This window comes from Macaca fascicularis, chromosome 6 (genome assembly GCF_037993035.2).
Source record: "Macaca fascicularis isolate 582-1 chromosome 6, T2T-MFA8v1.1".
NCBI lineage: Eukaryota > Metazoa > Chordata > Mammalia > Primates > Cercopithecidae > Macaca > Macaca fascicularis.
In genome coordinates this window covers 140,371,500-140,395,367 of record NC_088380.1, presented here as the reverse complement: position 1 = coordinate 140,395,367, position 23,868 = coordinate 140,371,500, and the positions used below count along the sequence as shown (strand labels likewise).

The following is a 23,868-nucleotide window of genomic DNA, read 5'->3' as shown; positions in this document are numbered from 1 at the left end:
TAGTATATGAAATAATTCTTGATAAGAAATCAGAGTATGGATGATAAAAGCTAACATACAGTCCTAATTTTAGACATTTATGTGTTTGAATATATGTATGTATACTACATTTAATCCCCATATAATCCCATGAGGTAGGTATTATTTCTCTTTTATACACGAGAACATGGACACCCTTGCCTGAGAACACACAGCTGAACTTAGAACCCAGGCAGGCCAGAGCCTATGCGTTTGATTCCTATGCTATGTTGCAAAGGGTCGCAGAATATGCCACCCCCTAAAATGCCACTTTGGCATAAGGATTATTTTGAGCTAAAGGCAATTGAGATGAAGCAGATACAAGAAAATTATTTTTCCTCCCCTACAATTGCTTCCATTTATCCTTATGAAAGTGAAAGTCTCCCTTGAGAATATTCCCTCTCACTCACCAATCTTACTCTCTCCTCGTCTCACAGAAGCCCACAGTTATACTTTGGTCTGTCTTGTTTCATACCTTTTCCCGTGAATTTACACACAAATTTCTCTGCCCTCCCCATCTCTGCCTAACACAGGACATACATTTACAAAGGTGTCCCTCCTCCCCTCTCTACCAGGAAGGACAAAGGTTGATTGCAAAAGACAATTTAGACCCTAATTAGTCAGGAGACCGCACCAGAGGAATCTATGTACCAAAATTTAGTAATTAGTCTTTACCACTTGTTTCCTATATATTTGCCTTCCCACAATTTGCCTCCTTTAGAGACTCAAGGTTTTTTTCTTTTGTCTTGTCGCTTTTCTAAAAATTTATTGTTCTTTGTTGAGATGCTATATACCCCAGAGTTGAAACCGCCTCTTTGAGAGTTACTCTTTCCCTGACTTTTTGCCCATGTATATATGAAATATACATATTGATAAGCTTTTATTTGTTTTTCTCTTGCTGATCTGTCTTTTGTTACAGCAGTTCTAGCTAAGAACTCACAAAAGTAGAAGGAAAATTATTTTCCTTCCCTACAATTGCTTCCATCTATCCTTACGGAGAAGGTGAAAGTCTCTCTTGAGAACACTGCCTCTCACCCACCAGTCTGACTCTCTCTCCCTCTCACAGAGGACCAAAGTTATGCTTTGTTCTGTCTTGTTTCATACCTCTTCCTAAGAATTTACACACACAGGTTTTCATGTTTCTGAACATAAGTAGTATCATTTGCTACATATTGTTTGCAACTTGTTTGCTTCACTGAACAATAAAATTGTACCTATAAACCTTATAAAATTAAGAAAAAAGGGAGAGGGCAGGGTTCAGGGGCTCACACCTGTAATCTCAAGGGCAGATCACTTAAGGCCAGGAGTTCAAGACCAGACTGGCTAACATGGTGAAACCGCATCTCTACTAAAAATACAAAAAATTAGCTGGGCACGGTGATGTGCGCCTGTAATCTCAGACACTCGGGAGGCTGAGGCAAAAGAATCACTTGAACCTGGGAGGTGGAGTTTGCAGCAAGCTGAGATCATGCTACTTTACTCCAGCCTGGGTGATGGAGTGAGACTCTGTCTCAAAGGAAAAGAGAAAAAAAGGAAAGAAAGAAGGGAGAGGGAGAAATGACAGTAAACCAAGCTTGCAGCACACCCAGCATTGATCATGAGATCAGCTTGCTATCTGACCTCCTGCTTCCTCATAGCTGTTTGGTGCCAACTGCCTCAGAATCATGTAGATCCTGTCACAAGATTGTAGTTCCTCTTAACTGCTCTGTAGACAATAACTTGAACACTATAAAACATTGTTTTCCATTTGAGATATTCTTTCAATACTGTTGTCAGCTGGTGTGAAGGGCCCCACAGGAGCTGACTAACCAGAGTATGCAATTTCCACATCCAGATGATTCAATCTCCCTTACCCCGACCAATCAGTGACTATGATTTTCCAGTCCCTCACCCTCCATAAAAACCCTTAAAAACCCCAGCCCAGAACTCCTCAGGGAGATGGATTTGAGGGTCTCCTCCCATCTCCTCACTCAGTGTTCCGTGATCATTAAACTCTTTTCTCTGCCACCCACAAACCCTGCTGTCTCAGTATATTGGTCTATTACTGAGCAGCAAACACAGGAACCTGTTGGTCCTATAACAATACATTTTGGAGATATTTTCCTGCCAACACCTTACCCTTTTTAACTGTTGCAGACTATTCCCTGTTTATTTACTATAGAACATGACAGTAATAATGAAGGTGTAAATTTAAAAAAATGCAATATTTTTCACCTGGCAGTTCGGCAAGCATTAAAAAGATTGCTATTATCAAGTGTCAGCAAGGATGAGGGAGAACTCTGCCTCCTTGCTGGTGGCAGTGTATGCTGGTACAGCCTTTGCGGGGGGCAATTAAAATTTAAACCAGGTACGCCATTGTCCCAACCACTCAGCTTTCAAGATCTCTGGCCTAGAGAAATACCTGCATACATGAGCAAAGAGGCATGATATTTGCCATAGCACTGTAACAGGGCACCATTGAAACAGCCTGTGTTCTTTCTTGTGTTGCTTCTCAGCTGACTTATAAGTTCCAGAGGCCAGGAGCTGGGTCCTTGGCTGTTTCTCAGCCTCCCCAAAATGGATGCAGATCTGACTGCATGCCAGGAGATCAGCAAACACTTTGTGGTTTTTTTTTCCTTCTTTAATATTCTATCCAGGTTCTGTGTACATAGGTATCAAAATAGAACTACTGGGCTTGTAGTGAAAGATGGTAGTGCCCTGCCGCCTCATCCCCTGCTCCCATCTCCTGGGTTTCACCTGTTTTCAGTGTTTAAGTGAGTTTTTCTTGTATTTTCTCTACATTTCTATGAAACTTGATGTAACTGCTATTTTTTATTCTTTATTTTCCGTTTTAGAGGTCATCAATTGACTTCCCTTTGTGGAAGGGAAGGCTTTTTTATTGTTATTACCTGCACAGCCTCCCCCATGGCCCCCACAAGCTTCCACTTCCCCTGGCCTCCTGAGAATGTTAAATCTTCATTTTGGACTAAGTCAATATTCAATGTTTACATTATTATGACTATGTAGCCATTGTTCACAGCGAGCCACGTGTAGTACTATGATTATATTTTTCTTTCTTGTACAACTTTTAATTTTCTCAGAAGTTAATTATTGCCCCATTTCTTTTCATTTGTTTGTTTTATAGGTATCAATTACAAATTACTTCTCAAACTCCATGACAGAACTGAAAATCTCTGAATATTTCAAACACCTCAGGCAATCTGCTTGTTTTATTTGTTTGCTTATTTTTCAGACGGCCCTGCAGAGTCTCCCAGCCCCACCTCTGTCTAGATTGCTGTTCTCTAGCAGGTTTTCATTCTAGAACTTTGTCACCATCAACCAGGGCATTCCCTGGACCCTGGATTCCATCTTTTTGGATCATGCTTTTTCTTGGTTCTTTCTGTTCTTTGGGGGAAAATATTTCTGGTAACTTCCTGAGAAAGGGTGAAAAAGTGGTTAAGTGTGTTTGAGACCTCGTTTATATGAAATGTCTTTATTCTAGCCTCATATTTGATTGATAGTATGGCCGACTCTAGATTGTAAATCATTTTCCCTCAGAAATTTGAAGGCATTATTCCATTGTCTTCTAGTTTCCATTGTTGTTGAGACATCAGATGCCTTTCAGATTCCAAGGTTTGTATTTGAGCTGCTTATTTTCTTTGGAAGCTTTTAGGATTTTTCTCCATTTCTGTGTTCTGCATTTCATGATTATGTTCCTTGGGATATGTTTGTTTTCTTTTTTAGGTTTAATTCATGGTGCCATGCACTTAGATAATCAATACAATCTTGAAATACGGTCCCTTTAGTTCTGGAGCAATGTCTTATATTATTTTTTATAACTGCATTCTCTCTGTGTTATTTTCTTTTTCTGTAATCGTTAGTTGAGTGATGGACCTCTTAGATTTATCCTTGAATTTACTTATCTTTCTTATTTTCTACTTTCCCCCTAATTTTAATGGAGACTTTCTCTATTTTTCAAACATTTTATTGATTAAAACATTTCTGCTGTCATATTTTTAATTTCCAAGACTGTTTTTTTGTGAAAAAAATTTTTTTGTTTCTTTGTTTTGTTTTGTTTTGTAAGAATTGCCAAGCTGTTTTCCCAAGTAGCTGTAGCACTTTGCATTCCCATCAGCAATGAATGAGAGTTCCTGGCACTCCACATCCTCACCAGCATTGGTGTCAATGTTCTGGATTTTGGCCATTCAAATAGGTGTGTGGTATCTCATTGCCTTAATTTGGAATTTCCTTCCTTCCTTCCTTCCTTCCTTCCTTCCTTCCTTCCTTCCTTCCTTCCTTCCTTCCTTCCTTCCTTCCACCGGTTCTAGCTCTGTCACCTAGGCTGGGGTGCAGTGGCACAATCAGGGCTCACTGTAGCCTCGACCTCCTGGGCTTAAATGATCCTTTTGCGTCAGTCCCCAGAGTAGATGGGACTACAGGTTAATTGAAAAAAAAATTTTTTTTGAGATGAGGTTTCACCATATTACCCAGGTTGGTCATGAACTCCTGGCTTCAAGTGATCCTCCTGCCTCAGCCTCCCAAAGTGCTCTTATTACAGGCAAGAGCCAAGTCATCACAGTGTTTGGTCAAATTTGTAATTTTCTAATAACATATAATGTAGGGCATCTTTTTTAATATGATTATTTGGCATCTGTATAGCTTCGATGAGGTGTCTGTTGAGGTCTTTTGCCCACTTTTCAGTTGAGTTGTTTATTTTCTTATTGTTGAGTGTTAATTTCCTCCTGTTTTCAATCCCACCTATGCCTCTGCTTTCTGAGGAAGTTGGTGCTCTCTCAATTCCTGGGTTTTCTGGGTTCTGAATAGGCTCACTCATGCAAACTGAGGCTTAGGTTTCAGCTCCTTCTGATCTGCTGAGTCAGTTAGCTCTTGCCTCTGCTTTTCAACATCCAAAGTCTTGTTGATATAACTTGTTTTCTACCATGTTCTCTATTCTTTGTCCTTGTGGGTTTCTGTCACTTTAAGATACTCACTGCTATTTTAGGGGAGTTTGTTTTTGGGAGATGGAGATTGATACCAGTTTATACTCCCATTGGCGACGTATGAGTGGCCTGTTTCCCCACACTGGTAGCATGTGTTCTCAACCTTTTGGGTTCTTGCCAATATGGTGGGTGAAAAATGATTCTTGTGTCTCTATTTAAGAGCTAGGAAATCATTCCATTCCCAGGAGGCTCTCTAGCAGACTTGTTCTCCTGAGCAATGTCTCCTTGGCCAGAATTTTGTAATGTGCTTGTTCCTAAGCTAGTCATCAGCAAAGGAATGCAACTGCCCTAATTGGTTTAAGGTTAATCCAGCCTCACATCCTGCCGTGGGGTTGGGATACAGGCCAGCCTTCCTGCTGCATGGATGCCTGGACAGCACCAGGGTTCTGTTAGCAAGGGAGATGCGGTTAGTGGTTGTGTGTCTGTGACTGTATTCCTGCTCTACCCACCTGCTAGGGGCCTTGGCCTCCCAGGTCAGGCAAGGCTGCTCTTAGGAGTCCCCATTCTCACGTGGTCAATGCCACTTGGCTGCCTGTGATGGGAGAATGGTTTTTGGTTGTGGAAATAGCCTGTTTGATGATCAGATCTAAGATATTGGTTGTATAAACCAGATAAGGGGAGAGTCTAGGCTTTAGAACTGAGGAGCCTGGGTTCAAATCCCCACTCTACCACTTATTAGTTACGTGACTGCTTAACCTCTCTAAGCCTCAGTTTTCTCAGTAGTAAAACTGGGCCAGGAACTCCTATCTCAGGACCCATCTGGAGACTGAGAGGTTTGTCCACAGCATGTCCAGCCCAGGGCCTGGCACATAGCAAGTACTCAGCAGGGGACCACCCTGACTCAGGTCTCCCACCTTCCAGAGGGCAGGGAGAATTCTACCAGCTCTGCCCTGGGTCATGAGCTCATGGCGGATGGTGATGGGGAGGCTCAATTGTTCCTGTGTCCTCAGATGTAGCACGCAGCCAAGCTCACAGAAGGTGCTCAGTCTCTTCTTGTTGAGTAAATAAGAGAACAGCAATAAATTAGGGCAAAAGCAGCTGCTGCTCATCCTAACAGCGTTCGGCATTCTCGGCCATATTGAGGGAGAATTTCCCCAGATACCAATCTGTATCGAATCATTTACACATGCCGTGCCTCCTGATGACTCGCGCTGTTTATCTACAGCATCAGCTCCGTATTGATTTATCAATGCCCATTTTGCATGAGGATCAATAGCTTAATTGTATCTCTGACCAACATGGGGATACAACCTGTTTGCGATGTAGAGAACAGGCCTGAGTTGAGAGCTGCCAAAGCCTTTGTTTGCTCCTTGTGAGTCTTCCTGCACACAGTGCAGCTTTAATGGCCAGCACCCAAGTCCCGATTGACCAGCCATAGTCACTGTCCTGGTCGAGGACCGTTACTTCACACAGAGGTCAGCACCAGGAGAGACCTGGCAGCTGTGTTGGGTGTGTAAAGGGGTCTGAGTGGATGAGGAAGAGGGCTTTGCCTGCTTATGGCCAGTCATCTGGTGGGAAGTGTTGGGGGCTTGTAGCTGACCTGGGCTTCTCTCTTGTGACCTATCCCGCAGTGGATGTCATCCCGTTTAGCTCTGCCTCCCTGGTCATTTCTCTTGTAGATTGAACATCTCGGAGCAGGGATGCGTTTTGTCTTGTCTGTTCCCCCAGGGTCTGCCTCGTACAGAGTAAGGACTGGCTAAATGCTTGATAATAAAATGCACTCTTTTCTACTTTTTCTTGTGGCGATTTTATTAACAGTGGGTCTGCAAGAAGGTGGTGAGGCTCGGGCAGTAGGTGGCGCTGTGTCAAAGTCTGAGATCCAAGCGCTGGGCAGGAAAGCCCGTCGCACGCGAGGGCTTCGAGAATCTCCCCAACTTTAAAATTAAACAGGAAATGATGATTAAGCGTTTCGTATTTAAAAAATCTTGACATGATATTGAAAAGCTTTATTTTATAAATGTTATGGAATTTCGATCAATCAAGTAATATAATATCCATTTATTAAGCACCTACTAAGTGGTGCGGTATTAATTAGCATATTCATTCTGATGGAGCCTTCCTTTTTATGTAACATGTCACCCTTCGCCCCCATCTAATATTTCTATATTACTTACCTTTGAGAGGAATACATTGATGAATTGCTCTATTAACAGAGAATAAAGATATTTAAAGTCTTTAATGGGAGAGGAATCACAAAGGAGTTTTTAAGATTAACTTAGAATTGTATAGAACGTTCAGCACATTATGCTAATTTTTTTTTCAGAAGTTGAGCAGCTTAGAGGGGAAAAGAATCAGCCTGCTCCCATCTTGTTGCAGAAACTGGGTAATCTATGTCTCATCAACGTTAACAAATATACCCCCTAACAGCATTTTGTGTTCGTAACAGTGAGAAATGCTTCCCTGGAAAATATTATTAGCACTTATGTTATCTTACAGATTACACTCTCAATCAACAAGGGTCCCAGTAAAAATATAATGGCAGATTGCAGCTGATGGGCTCCCTGTTTTTATGTTAGAGATGTCATTATTTTGCAAAGTTGAAAGTATTTGAAAATGCACACAGGCACATGCATGCATATGCGCGCGCGCGCGCGCACACGCATACATACCCCCTCCCTTCCCCACTGCCCCGACACCTGCCAGAGCCCGAGTTGGCTAAGACCATGGGGCTGGGACGGGTTGTAGTTTGTAGGTCTCAGGCAACTTCTCTTCCATGTCAAGGAAGCTAGGGGAGCGGACAGAGTGTGGTGTGGAAATGGTGCTACCTTCCCCAGGGTGGTACTGGCACGGCTCTCACCCTGAGTTCTGCGTATTTGCTCACTGGCCATCTTCCAAACCGGGCTTTGGCTCCATGAGGACAGGGTGCAGCATGTCTGGTTTCTGCTGTTCCCTCAGCACCCAGCACTGTGCCTGGCACACCTAAAGGCCTCAGTAATCCTAGATGAGCCGAGATACTAATATTTAATGCACAGGACAAGTGGTCAGAGAGGTGGGCTAAATGTCACCCAGAGACCCAGTGAGCACCCCCCCCCTGCCTGGGCCACCTTTTGAGGCCATGGACAGGATCCCAGGCTCCGGCTGTACTTGAGGGCAGGACTGTGGCCCTGGAAAGCTTACTGTAAGGACGAGCGGATGGCAAGATCTGCCTGGACTGGGACAGAATGAGCTGGAGATGGCTTCTGGAAGAAGTGGGGCAAGTTATGAAGAGGAGAAGGGAAAAGTCTGGGAGCAAGAATGAGATGAGGGTGTCTGTTGTGGGTCTGAGGATACGGCAGGGCAGGGAAGAACCTGACTTGATGCAAACCCAGGCTTCCGGGCCCCAAGGGACCTAAGTTCAAGGCTCCATTCTCCATCCTTTTTATCCTTGGAGGAGCACTTTGGGCTTTTCTCCTCCCAGGAGCCTCTTCTCCTTTCTCAAAGGACCGTTTCTCATCTGCAAAGTAGGGCATGCGGTCAGCTGTGTCTCTGCAGACTGTAGTGCTGGCTGTCCCGGAGTCTGTGGACATGTTTCCACCTGTGTGTTCACCAAGTGCATCACAAAGTGGCTGCTGCATTTCCCTGAGGGTGGCCGTGTGTGCTTAGCAGGGAGGGAACTCCCCCAAAGAGCTCACAGTCCAGTGGAGGAGACAGAATTGGCTTGTGGGATTATGTGGTTCAAACGCCACTGCAGGAGTCTCATCCTTAAGTCTTTGTGTCCCCAGACCAAGTACACAGGTTGCGCCTCAGCAAGTCCTGATCTCAGTGAATGGAAGAAAAATCACAGGGGTGTTGGGGACTATGAGTGGGGGCTGGAGCTGAGTCACTTCTTACTACAAGTATGGGCAGGGCTGATAAACAGGAAGGGGAAAGGCACTCTGGGCTGAGGCAGTGGCAAGGACAAAGGCTCAGAGGTAGGAAAAGACGACAATGTTAGGAGTGATCCAGGCTGTCTTGCATGGGGTGCAAGAAGAGGGGCCAGAGCCTTTGAGGTCAGATCACAGGGGGCCTGAGAGGCCAGAGCAAGGTGTCTGCACTTGCTCCTCTTCTGTCTCTCTGCTTGGGGATTCTGAGCAGGGTATGCCCAGAAAGGGGTGGCATCCTGTGGGCAGAACTATGGAGCCCTCTGAGGTTGGAGCTGCTCCCCCACCTGGAGCGCTGAGCTGGTTGGAGAAAGGATTGGAGGACAAGGGCCTCCAGCCTAAAGCTTGAAGCCAGGGAGGGCTGGCCTCTCACCTTGCAGATGCTGAAAGGGACACCACACCTTATTGTGAAAGGAAAAGCAATACTGGGGAGTGTAACGTTGGCTTTCTGTGTTTCTGGCAGGGCCAGGGCTGCCTTATGGCCTATCGCCCCCTCAGCTGGGGATGGAGCTCAGGCCTCCAGGGGCTGTGTGAGTCCTGGACTGGGCAGTCTCTAGGCCCAGGCAGTGTACGCAAACAGAGGAAAGTGAGGACAGATACTGCAGACCCCACGGGTTCCTCACATCCCTGTGGCCCCAGGGTATGGCCTCTGCATCTTCTACAGAGCTGCCAGGGTACGCTTATCCTGATGGGGGTTGTGCTCTAGGAGGTGGGCCAGTAAGGGGTGGCAATCCAGTGGGTAGGCTGCCAGGATTTGCTGGGCTCTGGGGAGTGCTGGCCCCGGCTGCTATGGGAGGGAGGCAGGAGAGAGAAGATATGCTGCTTATGGAGGCTCACGCTCTCTCTGCTTCCTCAGGTGAGAAGCACGGCCAGGCAGCCGCGCAGCAAGGAGGAAGAAGACCTCAGTGCTGTCTGAACTCTGTGCCCCACCCCCTTGGGGAAAAGGTTGAGTATCCTGTTAAATTACAGCTCTGCAGAGCTGTGCACGTATTTAAGAGTGAGGCACTAAAGCGCGGAATGGAAGAGTGTGTGTGTGATGTGTGTGCACGCCCGTGTGCTGTCTAGCAGTGGGCTTCACTGCAGAGGGTAATTGGATTTGAGGGGTATCATATCTTTAGTTTCCTAAAAATGCTGCAACAAATGACTATAACAGCTCTGGAAGCCAGAAATCTGAAATCAAGTTGCAGTCAGGGCCGCCACCTCCAGCTGCTGGTGGCTCCTAGTGTCCTTGGGTCATGGCAGCACAACTGCCGTCTCTGCCTCTGTCTTTACACGGCTGCCTTCCCAATGTCTCTCTCTGTCCATTTTTTGTCTCTTACAGGGACATTCTCATTGGATTAGGGACCAGCCTAACCCAATATGATCCTGTCTTGGTTTTTACCTCAACTATTTGTGTATCTGCAAACACTCTATTTCCAAAGAAGGTCACATTCTGAGGTTCTGAGTGGACATGACAACCCACCAGAAAGGGGGACCCTTGTGTGTCTGTATCTACAAGTTTCTTTTCTTGAGGCTGTAATCTTCCTGGGAGCCAGGTCACCAATGTTATCAGAACCAGGCAAGGGGAGGGGCTGGGACTCTTGCCATTTGGTAAGTAGATTTCCACTTCATTTATCTTTCGCTCAGCTGGGCCTGGGGTCCCAGAGAGCAGCCCTTGGGGACCAGCCTGTCCTGAAAGCAAATTTCCAGCCTGCCAGAGACAAGTGGGGAGGTGGGGGTGGGGTGCAGCTCTCAGTTGTGCAAGGCGAGGAGGGCACGGGGGATCCAGTGCTTCTTCCATAGATTTCCGGCAGCCCCTCAGTGTGCAGTGCCACCTTCCCCCAACTCTCACAGGCGTGTGGGCCTCTCCTTCCAGAGCCCGGGTGGCATTGAGGAGGTTGCAAATCAGCTGCTTCCAGACTTCCCCCCTGCTGGCTTCGACTTGGCTTTCCCTGGTCGGCTGTGTCAGTCACTGTTTACCCATCTGCTTTCCAGCTGCCTAAATTTGGATGCCATTCGCCTCCTATCTCATTCACATCTTTGTGGATGTCACCCCTTTACTGTCACTTTCTTCCTAAAGTCTGCCAGTGGACTCTAATTACATTCAGGATGAAGCCTGGACTCTTACCACCTTCTTCTCAGCCTGTGGGAGCTGCTGCTGCTGCCACCTCCAGCCCCTCCTACCCTGAGCCTCCTCACACACCGCGTGCCTGCCTCCAAGGTCCTCAGCTCATCCTCATCCTCTCTCCTTAAAAAAGTCACTCTTTAGAAAGATCTTCCTGACCTCCCTCCCATTCATCTTATTGCTGTGCCCCATGCTGCCCAGCAATAATTTGTCTTTCTATATCGGGATTGTCCACTCTTCCCTTCAGACTCTGCACCCCTCGCCACCGGCTCTGGGCTGGAAAGCTCCCATGCATAGGCCATGCCACGGGGCTCCCTTGCTTCCAGCATCTTGTTGGATTTATTCAATGTGGGCACAGGCCAGAGGCTGGAGGGTAGAAAGAAAGGGAGATGGGCACGTTTGTATATTGACCTCTGTGTCCCTTTGAGGAAGGCCTCGGACCCCGTCAGGGGATTCTTTCCATGCAGTTCCCCTCCCAGCATTCCAGAAACTTTGCTCTTCCCTTGACTCTCAGGCTTAGAGGTCACTGCTTCCTCCTTAAGTACTGCCTTACACACACCTTAATCAATAGTCCCCCCTCCAAGTAGCAGGTCTGGTGGTGCCATTACTTTCTGACTAGGACTCCTACCTACTTTTCTTTTAAATTTATCTGTTTACTATTCGTCTCCCCTTCTAGATGATACAATCTGGGGGGACCAGCACTATCTGGTTTACTGCTCAATTCCCAAGATGTGGCACACACAGGGTGTTCAATAACATCTGTCAAATGAATGTGCACCCCCACGTATGTGTGCCTACATACAGACACGAGCCTGGGTGTACATGCCAACGTATCCATACACCAGAAGCCTCTGCAGGCTCTGGCAGCTTGGGGTTTTCAGATAGTTAGGAACAGAGGCTGCTCCTGAGCAAGTGGGCCTGGAACTTCTTGACCTCCTTCCATTGATTTGTGATTCAGTTTGTGGAAGCCACCAGTGTTCCTACAGTGCGGCCACACTGTGTCAGCTTAGCCTCTCTGGGCTTCAGCTTACCTGCACAGAGATAGCAGTACCTTCTCTGTGATCACCTCCCTTGGTGATCCATGAACTTATGTGCCAGCTTCTCCTGGTCTATCAGTGACCCCTGGAGGTCACAGTGTGGAACGTGGGATGTGCCAGGTCAGTTGTGGCAGCTGGAGGAAGGTCGCAGGAGTCTGGAGGGACTTGCCCAGGAGTGAGGATGGAGAGAGACTCTGAGGGTTTATGGTGTCAAAATGCCTTCTCACTACGTGTTTACTCTAGGCTATAGTCAAGTACTGGTGGGTCTAGTTTTCCATGGAATTTATATCCAAAAGGGAAGCGAGGCTTGGGAGAGGTCAGCTGGGCAGCCAGGCACCCAGAAGTGATGCCCCGCTCAGCTGGGAGGCTGGAGAGGGACAGATGAGCCTCTGTGCTCCGGAGAGAGTTGGGGAAAGCGATGACCCCCTCTGGTTGTCCCCTCCTCCACTTCTCTTCCTTCTGCAGGTTTCTCTTCTCCCTCTCTTTCTCTCTCCTGGTCTGCCCAAGACAGCCTGGAAGTTTCTGGAGGGTTTCTTGGGGAGTCTGGGATATGAGGCTCATTCTCACTTTAAAGGGGCTTTAAAAGGAGGCCATCAAACCTCTCTGAGATCAGGTTTCTGTTACATGTGTGGAATGTCGAAGCTGATGATCGTCTACGAAAATTCAATAAACCTTGAAAATGACATCAGGGTTGATGTCTGTAATTTAAAATAATGGATACCAAGAAATTGTTTCTCATTTATCTCTACTGCTGAGATGTTGGCACCAAAGAGACTTCATTAGGTGCAGATTTTTTTTTTAAGTAAAAAATAGTGTCATTTATCTCAATCAATAACATATATAGGAGGTGCTGATGGTCGTGTTTAATAATACCTAACCAACAAAAGCCCCAGTTCTTTTCACAATTTGGGACAAGTAAATGGATATGCCAAAATTGCTTCACAGTAGGAGAGGCACAGAAACTTATAAAGCCTCATTCTGATATAAAAGTACCACTTTTGGTTTGTTAAGCAGCACATTTGACTTGTACTGTTGCTCAGAAATGGGGGAAGGTGGCAGGAGGGTTCTGACAATGTGGCCAGGTCCTGGGCCATGTTTGATCAGAAGTCCTCCTCTCTACAGCCCTTTTCCCATCTAGGAGCCTTGAGCTGAAGGTAGGAAGGTACCTGTGAGAGACAGTCTCTTTCAGAGTAGTTACTGGCTCTTAGCTCCCAAGATGAGCTGTGCTTGACTGGAGAGATTCCTGAAGTGTATGTGTGTATACGTACATGAGTACGTGTATATATGTATGTATGTGCATATGTGTGCCTGTGTGTCTGTGTGATGCCCAGGCTTCTCCCTAATGAGTCAGGAGTAGCATTACTCTTTTTGCAGCATTCTTGTTACCTGGTGTCTATATTTTAACCCCTTCATCCCTCACTAGTCAAGAAGTTGATTTGTAAGCCAAGCTCCTGCTTCTCAATTCTTTTTTTTTTTTTTTTTTTTTGAGATGCAGTCTTGCTCTGTCCCCCAGGCTGGAGTGCAGTGGCACGAATTCAGCTCACTGCAAGCTCCGCCTCCTGGGTTCACGCCATTCTCCTGCCTCTGCCTCCTGAGTAGCTGGGATTACAGGTGCCCGCCACTACGCCTGGCTAATTTTTTTTTGTAATTTTGGTAGAGACGGGGGTTTCACTGTGTTAGCCAGGATAGTCTCGATCTGCTGACCTTGTGATCCACCCGCCTTGGCCTCCCAAAGTGCTGGGATTACAGGGGTGAGCCACCGTACCTGGCCCCTCCTGCTTCTCAGTGCTACAGCCATCAAATAAAGCCTGCACTGCTCGGTGCTCACTTTTGATGATGTGTATTGGCTCTGTGGCACCAAAGAGGGAAAGACCTCACTTTCTGGGCGGGGACTGGCTTTGTAGGTAACATTCTCATTTTAGAAACTGAAGATCAAAGCAAGTATCCAGTTTCCTGCAAGTGACAATTGGCAAAGTAGAAGACAATCCATCTGAAGGTGATTAATTAATCCCTTTGTTGGGATAAAGAACATTTACATGAGCTCTTAAACTCCTCCACAGTCCTGGCTTGGCTGCAGGTGGGAGGCAAGGACTGGTAGTACTGAATCCAAACCTACAGGACATCTGGGAGTAGAGGTTTCACTGAGCCCCCCAAGTTTGGATCACTTGTTTCTTTGACCCTATGCTAGTTTTGTGCTGTGTGCCCATATGGTGCTGCCAAAGCCATGGTGGCGGTGACAGTGATGCAAGCTGATTGGGCATAGGTAGCCCTGTGGGTGCTCAGCTGGGCGAGGCAGGGGACTCCCAGGGAAACATCTACTCTGCTAACTTGTGAAGCTCTGCTGTCCTCAAGTCTCAATACGGGCTGCTTCTGCTTCTGTGTTTCATGCACAGGTCACAGGTGTGTGTGCGTGCCTCTTCCCCCTTGCACATGCATGTGCACACACTTGCATACATGTGAGCCCACACCCACAGCCACCTCCTGAAATGAGCCTCGTTCATCCTGTGACAGCAGCCAGGCACATCCTACTGTTAGAAATGGATCAAAGATTGCTAATTGATCAAATATGAAATGCTAGTTAAACACCGCACTGAATAATTCACCTTTTCTCATATGAGCAACTTTGTAGCTGCTGGAACAGGAAGTAGGAATTTTCATGCTGCTATCAGTGTTAGAGATGCGGTGAGGATATGTTGTTTGTTTTCCTGAAGTGTTGCGGAATGTGTGAGAACCAAAATCTTCACTTATTAAATTCAGTCCTGTGGGAATACAGTGTCAAGATTTCCTATCTCAACCTGATTTTCTAAAGAATCAGGTGGCAGAGACATGGAGAACATTGAGAGGAGAGGCGGCCTTCAGATCAATTTATTTTATTTTATTTTATTTTATTTCATTTTATTTTTGAGCTGGGATTTACTTTGTCACTCAGGCTAGAGTGCAATGGCATAATCATGGCTCACTGCAGCCTCAAACTCCTGAGCTCAAGTGATCCTCCTGCCTTAGCTTCCCTAGTAGCTGGGACTACAGGTGTGTATCACTATGCCCAGCTAATTATATAAAAAAATTTGTATAGGCAAGTTCTTGCCTTTTTGCCTGGGCTGGTCTCAAACTCCTGGGCTCAAGCAATCCTTCTCCCTTAGCCTCCTGAAGTGCTGGGATCACAGGTATGAGCCTCTATGCCTGGCCTGGAAAGGAATTCTTTGGTAGGAGGAATAGAGAACAGCCTTGACCGGGGAAGAGAAGGCTCAGAGACCCTGGAGGAATCCTGCTATGGTAGGCTGAATCATGTACCCCAAAATGTCCATGTTTTCATCCCCAGAACTGTGCATAGCTTCCCTTACACAGCATCAGGGGCTTTGTAGATGTGAACAAGTGAAGAGTCTTGAGACGGGAAACTTACCCTGGATTATCCAGGTGGGTCCAATGAAATGACAAGGGTCTTTTTAAGAGAGAGGCAGCTGGGTGTGGTGGCTCACACCTGTAATCCCAGCATTTGGGAGGCCGAGGTGGGCGGATCACTTGAGGTCAGGAGTTTGAGACCAGCCTGGCCACATGTGAAACCCTGTCTCTACTAAAAATACAAAAATTAGCTGGGCGTCATGGCACATGCCTGTAGTTTCAGCTACTTGGGAGGCTGAGGCAGGAGAATCACTTGAACACAGGAGGCAGAGGTTGCAGTGAGCCGAGACGGTGTCACTGCACTCCAGCCTGGGTGATGGAATGAGACTCTGTCTCAAAGAAAAAAAAAAAAACGGAAAAAAAAAAGAGGCAAGGGTGTCAGAGTCAGAGAAGGAGATGTGACAATGGAAGCAGAGCTCAGAGTGGTGCCACCAAGACCCAAGGAATGTGGGCAGCCTGTGGAAGCTGGACAGGGCCAGGAACACATTTTTTGTTAGAGACTCCGGAAGGAACATGTCTTTGCCCACACCTTGGTTTTAGTTCTATATGATCCATTTTGGATTTCTGACCTCCCCAGCTATAAACTATAAAGTAATACATTTGTATCATTTTAAGCCAGTACATTTTTGGTAATTTGTTACAGCTGCAGTGGGAAAGGATCCATGCACCCTTGACTCTCTACCTGCAGCTTGCTATGTGCCCACAATGATACCACCAGACTCGCTCCTTTAGGGGCACTTGTGGGAAGCAGATATTCTCTATTGTAATTAATAATATTTGTAAGAACTATGTGCCATGCTCTGTGCTAGGAGCTCTATCTGCACTTCCTATTCACTCCTTACTACGACCCTGCAGTCAGATACCACTACTATCTATACTGTATTAGTTATCTACTGCTGTGTAACAAATAACAGCTCAAGACAACACACATGTATTATCTCTCAGTTTCTGTGGGTTAGGAATCCAAGAGAAGCTTAGCTGGGTGGTTCTGGCTCAGAGTCTTTCATGAGACTGCTGTCAATGTGTCAATTGGGGCTGTAGTCACCTAAGAGCTTGACTAGGGGAGGGCCCACTTCCTAACTCAGGTTTGGCTGTTGGCCGGAAGCTTCGGTTCAGTCTGTCACATGGGCTTCTCCAGTGGGCTGCTCACAGCCTGGCAGCTGGTTTCCCCCAGAGCAAATGATGAGAAAGAGAAAGAGAATGAGAGTGGAAGAATGCAAAGTGAAAGCCACAGCCCTCAATTTCAGAAGTGACATGCTGGCCAGGCACAGTGATGCAAGCCTGTAATCCCAGTGCTTTGGGAGGCCGTGGTGGGAGGATTGCTTGAGGCCTGAACAACATTGTGAGACCCTGTCTCTCTAAAAGTATAAAAATAAAAAATTACCTGGGTGTGGTGGCATATGTCTGTAGTGCTAGTTACTCAGGAGGCTGAGGCAGGAGGATGGCTTGAACCCAGGAGCTGGAGGCTGCAGTGAGCTATGATCATGCCACTGCTCCAGCCTAGGCAACAGCAAGACCCGGTCTCAAAAGAAAATAAAAGAGTGACATTCTATCATTTCTACCATACTCTATTTATTAGAAACCGGTGGCTAGATTCAGCCACACTCAACTCAAGGGGCGGGGTTTCCACTGGGGTGTGAATACAGCAGGCAGAGATCGTTGGGGATCATCTTAGAAACTGCTTACCCACCCACTTTACAGGTGGGATAACTGTAGTCCAGAGAGGTTAAGCTGGTAAAAGATAGAGCTGGGGTTTGAATCCAGTCCTGGGTGAGCTCAGAGCCCACCTTCTTAACCATTTTGCTGTCTTGCTTTGTTAAGCCAATGTTATTTAAACACTTTTGCTGTCCTCAGACCATTTGAATGGCCCTCCTTGGTGTGCCGATGGCCCTCATGTGTACCTCGGTCCTAGGATGGGCCTCCCTGCACTGCTATAATTGGTTTCTTCTCTGTCCGGCTAGATAGGATGACGAGCCAGACACAAGACAGATAATTGAAAGTAAGGAATGAAGGCATGGGCTCAGGAGAGTTTGCTATTTAAGGAAGAGTGTTCTGGCAACATGGGGGCCACAGGAGGAGGAGTCCTTCCCTGATGGGGAGGAGTGTGCGCTGACATCTGTTTTCTGTGTTTGGCTATTTCTATGTGGGGCTTTTCTGGGTCCTTAGAAGCTCACAGCTTGGCAGCTTCCTTGACCCGCCCTTCATCCCTCCTGTAGCATCTCTTTGGACCCCAGGGCACAGTGGCAGGACAGAGCAGTGTCCAAAAAAGTTCAAGGTGAATGGGTCTTGAAGGGCCCATTCTGGGAAAAGGAGAGGCCATCAGTGTCCTCTGGACACAATTCAGGGACACAAGTGGTGTCTATTGTGCATTGTCTACGTGGGACAAAGCTCAGGTATCCCTAGAAGGTCGATGTCTTCCTGCAGGAGTGAGGAGGTATTTCCCCATCATTGATTCAACATGGTGGTATTGCCTTCTTCCTAAATGCCATCTGCTGGGAGCTTCTAGGACAGTGGTTTTCAAAGGATCTGGACCAGCCGCATCAGCCCCGCCTGGAACGTGTTAGACATGCAAATTTTCAGGCTTTCCTACCCAGACCCACTGAGTTAGAAACTCCAGGCATGGGGCCCAGCAATCTGTGTTTTAATGAATCCTCCAGGTGATTCTGATGCGGATAAAATCTGAGAACCATTGCTCTAAGCAGCTTTTTCTTTAAATCCTCCCAAGCTTTTACGTTTTTAAAAATAAAAACTTCCCAAAGCAGAAATGTTCAATATATAAATGTTGGAAGATCCAGGGAAGCACAATGAAGAAATTTTCAATAATCTGCTGATTAGTATTAATTTTTTAGTGCACATCACTTCATTATTATAGGTATATGTATGTATTTACAAATGTACACAATTTTGAACAAGATTGAGATTTTACTGTAAATATTGTTGTGTATGCTGCTGTCTAACGTTTCTCCAAGTCTTAAACATTGTCCCACTGCACCATTTATGCATGGCTGCGTAGTATTCTGTGGTTGGAATGTACCATCATCTGACCAATCTCTGGGATTGACACAATCCGTTCCTTGCAGAGGGCGTTGATTGTGAACTCTGCTCAGATGTGTTTACAACACAGACAGATGGTGGGCAAAACCAATTAACCTCTCCCTCCTCCTGGGCTAGGAGGTCAGACCAGCGAGGAGGGTAATGAGAGCCTGGCCTTAGGGCACTGGGGGGATCTGAATGCAGCCACAAAGCAGTGAGAATGCAGATAAAGGGACAAATGAAGGAGGTGCCACAAGCTCGGTGAGTGCCCAGAAGTGGGTTTTGGGGGAGCGGGAGTCATAGATTCTGAGTCTGTGTGAGAGAGAATGCACTTTGATAGGAATAGAGATAAGGAAGCCAATTTTCGGATCCCATTTTTGCTTTAGAAAAAACACCCCACAAAACCAAAAACCTGTCTTCATATGCACACAAAAATGTGTGGAAGACTATAAACCAAAATGTTAATGTGATTTCTGAGTGGTGATATTATGAGAGATTCTCATTTTCTTCTTATGACTTTTCTGTATTTTTTGAATTTTCTGTAATGAACATCTATTACTTTTGTAATAAGAACATGGAAGAGAAGACTAGGGAAGTCACGGGGAGTAGTTGTTCTGGGTGAAAAGTGCTCGATGATTCCGTTTAGTTGTGCTTTGGTGACTAGGCCCCACGACATTTAGGAGAAGAGGGTCGGAGTTCAAGGAGTGAATCTATGAATCTTTCTCTTGAAAATGCCCCTGGCCAGAGTGAGCATTCTGCTGGTGGGTTGATGACCCTGGGCTCCTTGGCAGTTGATCGAAGGACCCTTGCTGGGTGAGAGAGGGTGCTGGCAGGGATGGGCGCTGTGGCCTGGGCTCCGCAAGCCTGCTGTGTGTGTGTGTGTATGTGTGCACATTTGTGTGTTCCCAGCCTAGTCAATGCATGAAGTGACCGTGAAGACTGAGCCCTGATGTGGGCTCCACAGGTCTTGGCGAGGGGCTTTGGCAGGCAGCAGGCATCCAATCCCAGAATCCCCTCCCAGCTGAGGCTGATTAGAAGGGAGTCAGAACTATTAACCTCTCCTCCTTCTCCTTGGCTTTTGCTCATTGCAATGCCCTGCGGAAGGAACCTTGAAAGACAGCGCTCAAATGAGTTTCAGTGACAGCTATCTAATCTGACGCTGAAGGGGCTGTGCTGGTTTTTTATTAAACTTCATTACTTTCAATTACAAAAGAGTGGGTTTGGTGGGCGTATGCCTTAAACCTAATTGAACTGTTTCTCCTATTCTTCTCCCTAGTGTGAAACATTCTCACCTTTGGGGGAGAAAAAATTTCTTCATTTTAAGGAAACATGTTTATCCTTGAAGGGCATTAAGAATTGAAGAAAACCTAATGGGCCTGGTGTGGAAGTGAGGGAAGCAGCGGCTGCAGCACGGACAGTCAGCAATCCTGGAGGCCCTTGAAATCCAACACCAGTGGGGAGGGTCTGTAGTGCCAGCTCCAAGGATTCCTGGATCCTTGATGGAATTCCATAGGCTGGTTTCTTTGCCTGGACTTAGAAGCTGCTTCATAGTGAAAGCTTTACAAAGCTGATGGAGGGCCCCTTGGCTAGAATGACAATGGATTAGTTCCGAGGCTAGCAGATCTCTTTCTCTCTTCTCTCCCATTCTTTCAACAAGATTTCTGGCCTGGAAAACAGTGATGATGGCTGGAAATGATGTTTGAAAGGTGCTGAGCTAAGTAGGCTGAACTTCCATGGGGGCCTCCCAGGGGTTTCATCATGAGTGTATGGTGGAGGGACTGGGGCATGTCAGGCGAGGTGCCAGGAAGCTCAGTGTTGTACTCGCAGTCACCAGTTTGTTTTGTAATGTTTTTCCTAAAGCATTTCTGCAGGAAGTCTGATTTTAGAAGGCATGCAATCCAGTGAATGGCAAGAAGTGGGCTGGGGATGAGGAAGCAGGGCCTTGGTTGCTGTGTCACAGGCGAACTGGGGGGCCACGTTGCCCTTCCTGTGCAGGAGACCCCCTTACTTCCTTTACCATTATGTAATGCCCTTCTTTGTCTCTTTTGATCTTTGTTGGTTTAAAGTCTGTTTTATCAGAGACTAGGATTGCAACCCCTGCTTTTTTTTTTTTTGCTTTCCATTTGCTTGGTAGATCTTCCTCCATCCCTTTATTTTGAGCCTATATGTGTCTCTGCATGTGAGATGGGTCTCCTGAATACAGCACATTGATGGGTCTTGACTCTATCCAATTTGCCAGTCTGTGTGTTTTAATTGAGACATTTGGCCCATTTACATTTAAGGTAAATATTGTTATGTGTGAATTTGATCCTGTCATTATGATAGCTGGTTATTTTGCCTGTTGATGCAGTTTCTTCCTAGCATCGATGGTCTTTACAATTTGGCATGTTTTTGCAGTGGCTGGTACTGGTTGTTCCTTTCCATGTTTAGTGCTTCCTTCAGGAGCTCTTGTAAGACAGGCCTGGTGGTGACAAAATATCTTAGCATTTGCTTGTCTGTAAAGGATTTTATTTTTCCTTCACTTATGAAGCTTACTTTGACTGGATATGAAATTCTGGGTTGAAAATTCTTTTCTTTAAGAATGTTGAATATTCACCCCCACTCTCTTCTGACTTGTAGGGTTTCTGCCAAGAGATCTGCTGTTAGTCCGATGGGCTTCCTTTTATGGGTAACCCGACCTTTCTCTCTAGCTGCCCTTAACATTTTTTCCTTCATTTCAACTTTGGTGAATCTGACAATTATGTGTCTTGGGGTTGCTCTTCTCGAGGAGTATCTTTGTGGTGTTCTCTGTATTTCCTGAATTTGAATATTGGCCTGCCTTGCTAGGTTGGGGAAGTTCTCCTGGATAATATCCTGAAGAGTGTTTTCCAGCTTGGTTCCATTCTCTCCATCACTTTCAGGTACACCAAACAAACATAGATTTGGTCTTTTCACATAGTCCTATATTTCTTGGAGGCTTTGTTCATTTCTTTTTACTCTTTTTTCTCTAAACGTCTCTTCTTGCTTCATTTCATTAATTTGATCTTCAATCACTGATACCCTTTCTTCCACTTGATCGAATCAGCTACTGAAGCTTGTACATGCATCACGTAGTTCTCGTGCCATGGTTTGCAGCTCCATCAGGTCATTTAAGGTCTTCTCTACGCTGTTGATTCTAGTTGGCCATTCATCTAATCTTTTTTCAAGGTTTTTTGCTTCCTTGAGATGTGTTCAAACATCCTCTTTTAGCTCGGAGGAGTTTGTTATTACCGACCTTCTGAAGCCTACTTCTGTCACCTCGTCAAAGTCATTCTCCATCCTGCTTTGTTCCGTTGCTGGCAAGGAGCTGCGATCCTTTGGAGGAGAAATGGCACTCTGGTTTTCAGAATTTTCAGCTTTTCTGCTCTGTTTTCTCCCTGTATTTGTGGTTTTATCTACCTTTGGTCTTTGATGTTAGTGACCTACAGATGGGGTTTTGGTGTGGATGTCCTTTTTGTTGATGTTGATGCTATTCGTTTCTGTTTGTTAGTTTTCCTTCTAACAGTCAGGTCCCTCAGCTGCAGGTCTGTTGGAATTTGCTGGAGGTTGACTCCAGACCCCGTTTGCCTGGGTATCACCAGCGGAGGCTGCAGAACAGCAAATATTGGTGTCTGATCCTTCCTCTGGAAGCTTCATCTCAGAGGGGCACCAGCTGTATGAGGTGTCAATCGGCCCCTACTGGGAGGTGTCTCCAAGTTAGGCTACATGGGGGTCAGGGACCCACTTGAGGAGGCAGTCTGTTCATTCTCAGAGCCAAATACTGTGCTGGGAGAACCACTGCTCTCTTCAGAGCTGTCAGACAGGGATGTTTAAGTCTGCAGAAGTTTCTGCTGCCTTTTGTTCAGCTATGCCCTGCCCACAGAGGTAGAGACCTCCTTACTTCCTTTTTTGCTGAAGGAGGCTGATGTGGGGACACATGGATAGTCATCTGATCTCCCCAGACCAGAGCCAGAGTGGTGGTGGCATGATTCAGAGAAGTGAAGTTTGGAGTAGTATCCTGGCTGAGTGGATGCTGATTACTTGATTCCCTACCTTTTATTTGAATCTGAAGGAAGATGGAGGAGAAGGGGCACGGAAGGGAGGATTTGCTATTCTGGTGTAGCTGTTGGAGAGAAGTGGGTGATTGTTCTGGAGCCTGGTTTACCATCTGTCTGACTCTAGGAAACTTGGGGTCCTAGCTCTTAATTCCACTGTGAAATCTGGGTCCCTGGGGAATCAACAGAGAGCCTCATCCTTAATCAGAGCTAACAATACCGGTTCTCTCTTTCTGCTGTCTTGAAGACCAGAAACCTCTCATATTGGTTGCCTGGGTCATATCTAGCTGTGTGCCCACCTGGGCCTTCTGAGGTCATCTACTCTCACTAGGCCCCCTGTCTTCTGGTTCCCTGGTCCAGGGCTCAGAGTCCACTGCCAACACCATAGGAAAGCCTTGAACACTCTGAAGACTCTGCCAGTGGGAGGGTTCTTGGAGAACCCACGATGGTAGGTGGTGGGGATGAGGAAGTCCAGAGCTGCTATTTGAATTGTGTCATTGTTTTATTAAAGTTTAAAATTTAATAAAATTTATGAGAGATGTTCCAGCTCCACATACATCATTCAACTTCTCGCTGACACAGCATATTAGCAAGTATACAGCCCAGCCTCCCGTCTCTGGATGTCAAAAATGGTAAGGCTTGATCTTTTGTGTTTCCTAAGTGTGATGATTGGGTTTTCATACTCATGTGAGGTGTGCCTCCTTTAAGCCTCATTGTGACATGAGCATATTACCCATCTGACGTTAAAAAAAAGAAAGCTTGTGGTTGTTTGAGGATTTATAGGGTTGTGGGTGTGCTGGTGTCGTGGTTCATATTTGCCAGGGCTGGGAGTGGGACAGAGCCTGGGTGGGATGGAGCCTCACGTCCTTGGTGCTGCTGTTGGAGGCCCCAGAGTCTTAGCCCACCAAACATTTCTGCCTCCATTACATCAGCATGTCCTTGAACCAGTTGTGGAGGATAAGCTGAGAGTGCTTACCTACGCATGGGGGAAGGAGTGGAGCAGAGCCAAGAAGGAACTGATTGCACAGCCACACAGCCAGATCCTGGCTCCGCTGGTTACTTGCTGTACAAGATCCTTCTTCATCTGTAAAATGGCAATAACAAGAGACCTTCTTCCCTCATTGGGTTATAGCCAGATAGTGCCTATGTGGTACTATCAGTGAGCACTAAATGTGTGGTCACTTTTCATTGTATGCTAGATGCTTGCTGGGCATTAGGTCACTGCTTCACAGAGCATGCAGTCAAAATAAGATTGGAAATTTCACAGACATCTGAAATACTTTGAGGTGTGCGAAGTCCTGAGAGGAGCCAATAGAGGATGTGTGCCTGTGTGTGCACATGTAATCTGGGGTGACTTCTAGAAGGAGGAGATTTTTGATGTGGCCTTCAGAGAGGTGGGAAAGATTT

General features: G+C 46.3%; 1 non-coding gene across 1 annotated transcript; it reads left to right on the top strand.

Moving 5' to 3' along the window:
- The first annotated feature begins 23,103 nt into the window (after window positions 1-23,103).
- LOC123574304 (small nucleolar RNA U13) lies at window positions 23,104-23,204 on the top strand. The gene has a single exon (XR_006699186.1). It is a non-coding gene; the product is annotated as a small nucleolar RNA U13 (small nucleolar RNA).
- Window positions 23,205-23,868: the final 664 nt, after the last annotated feature.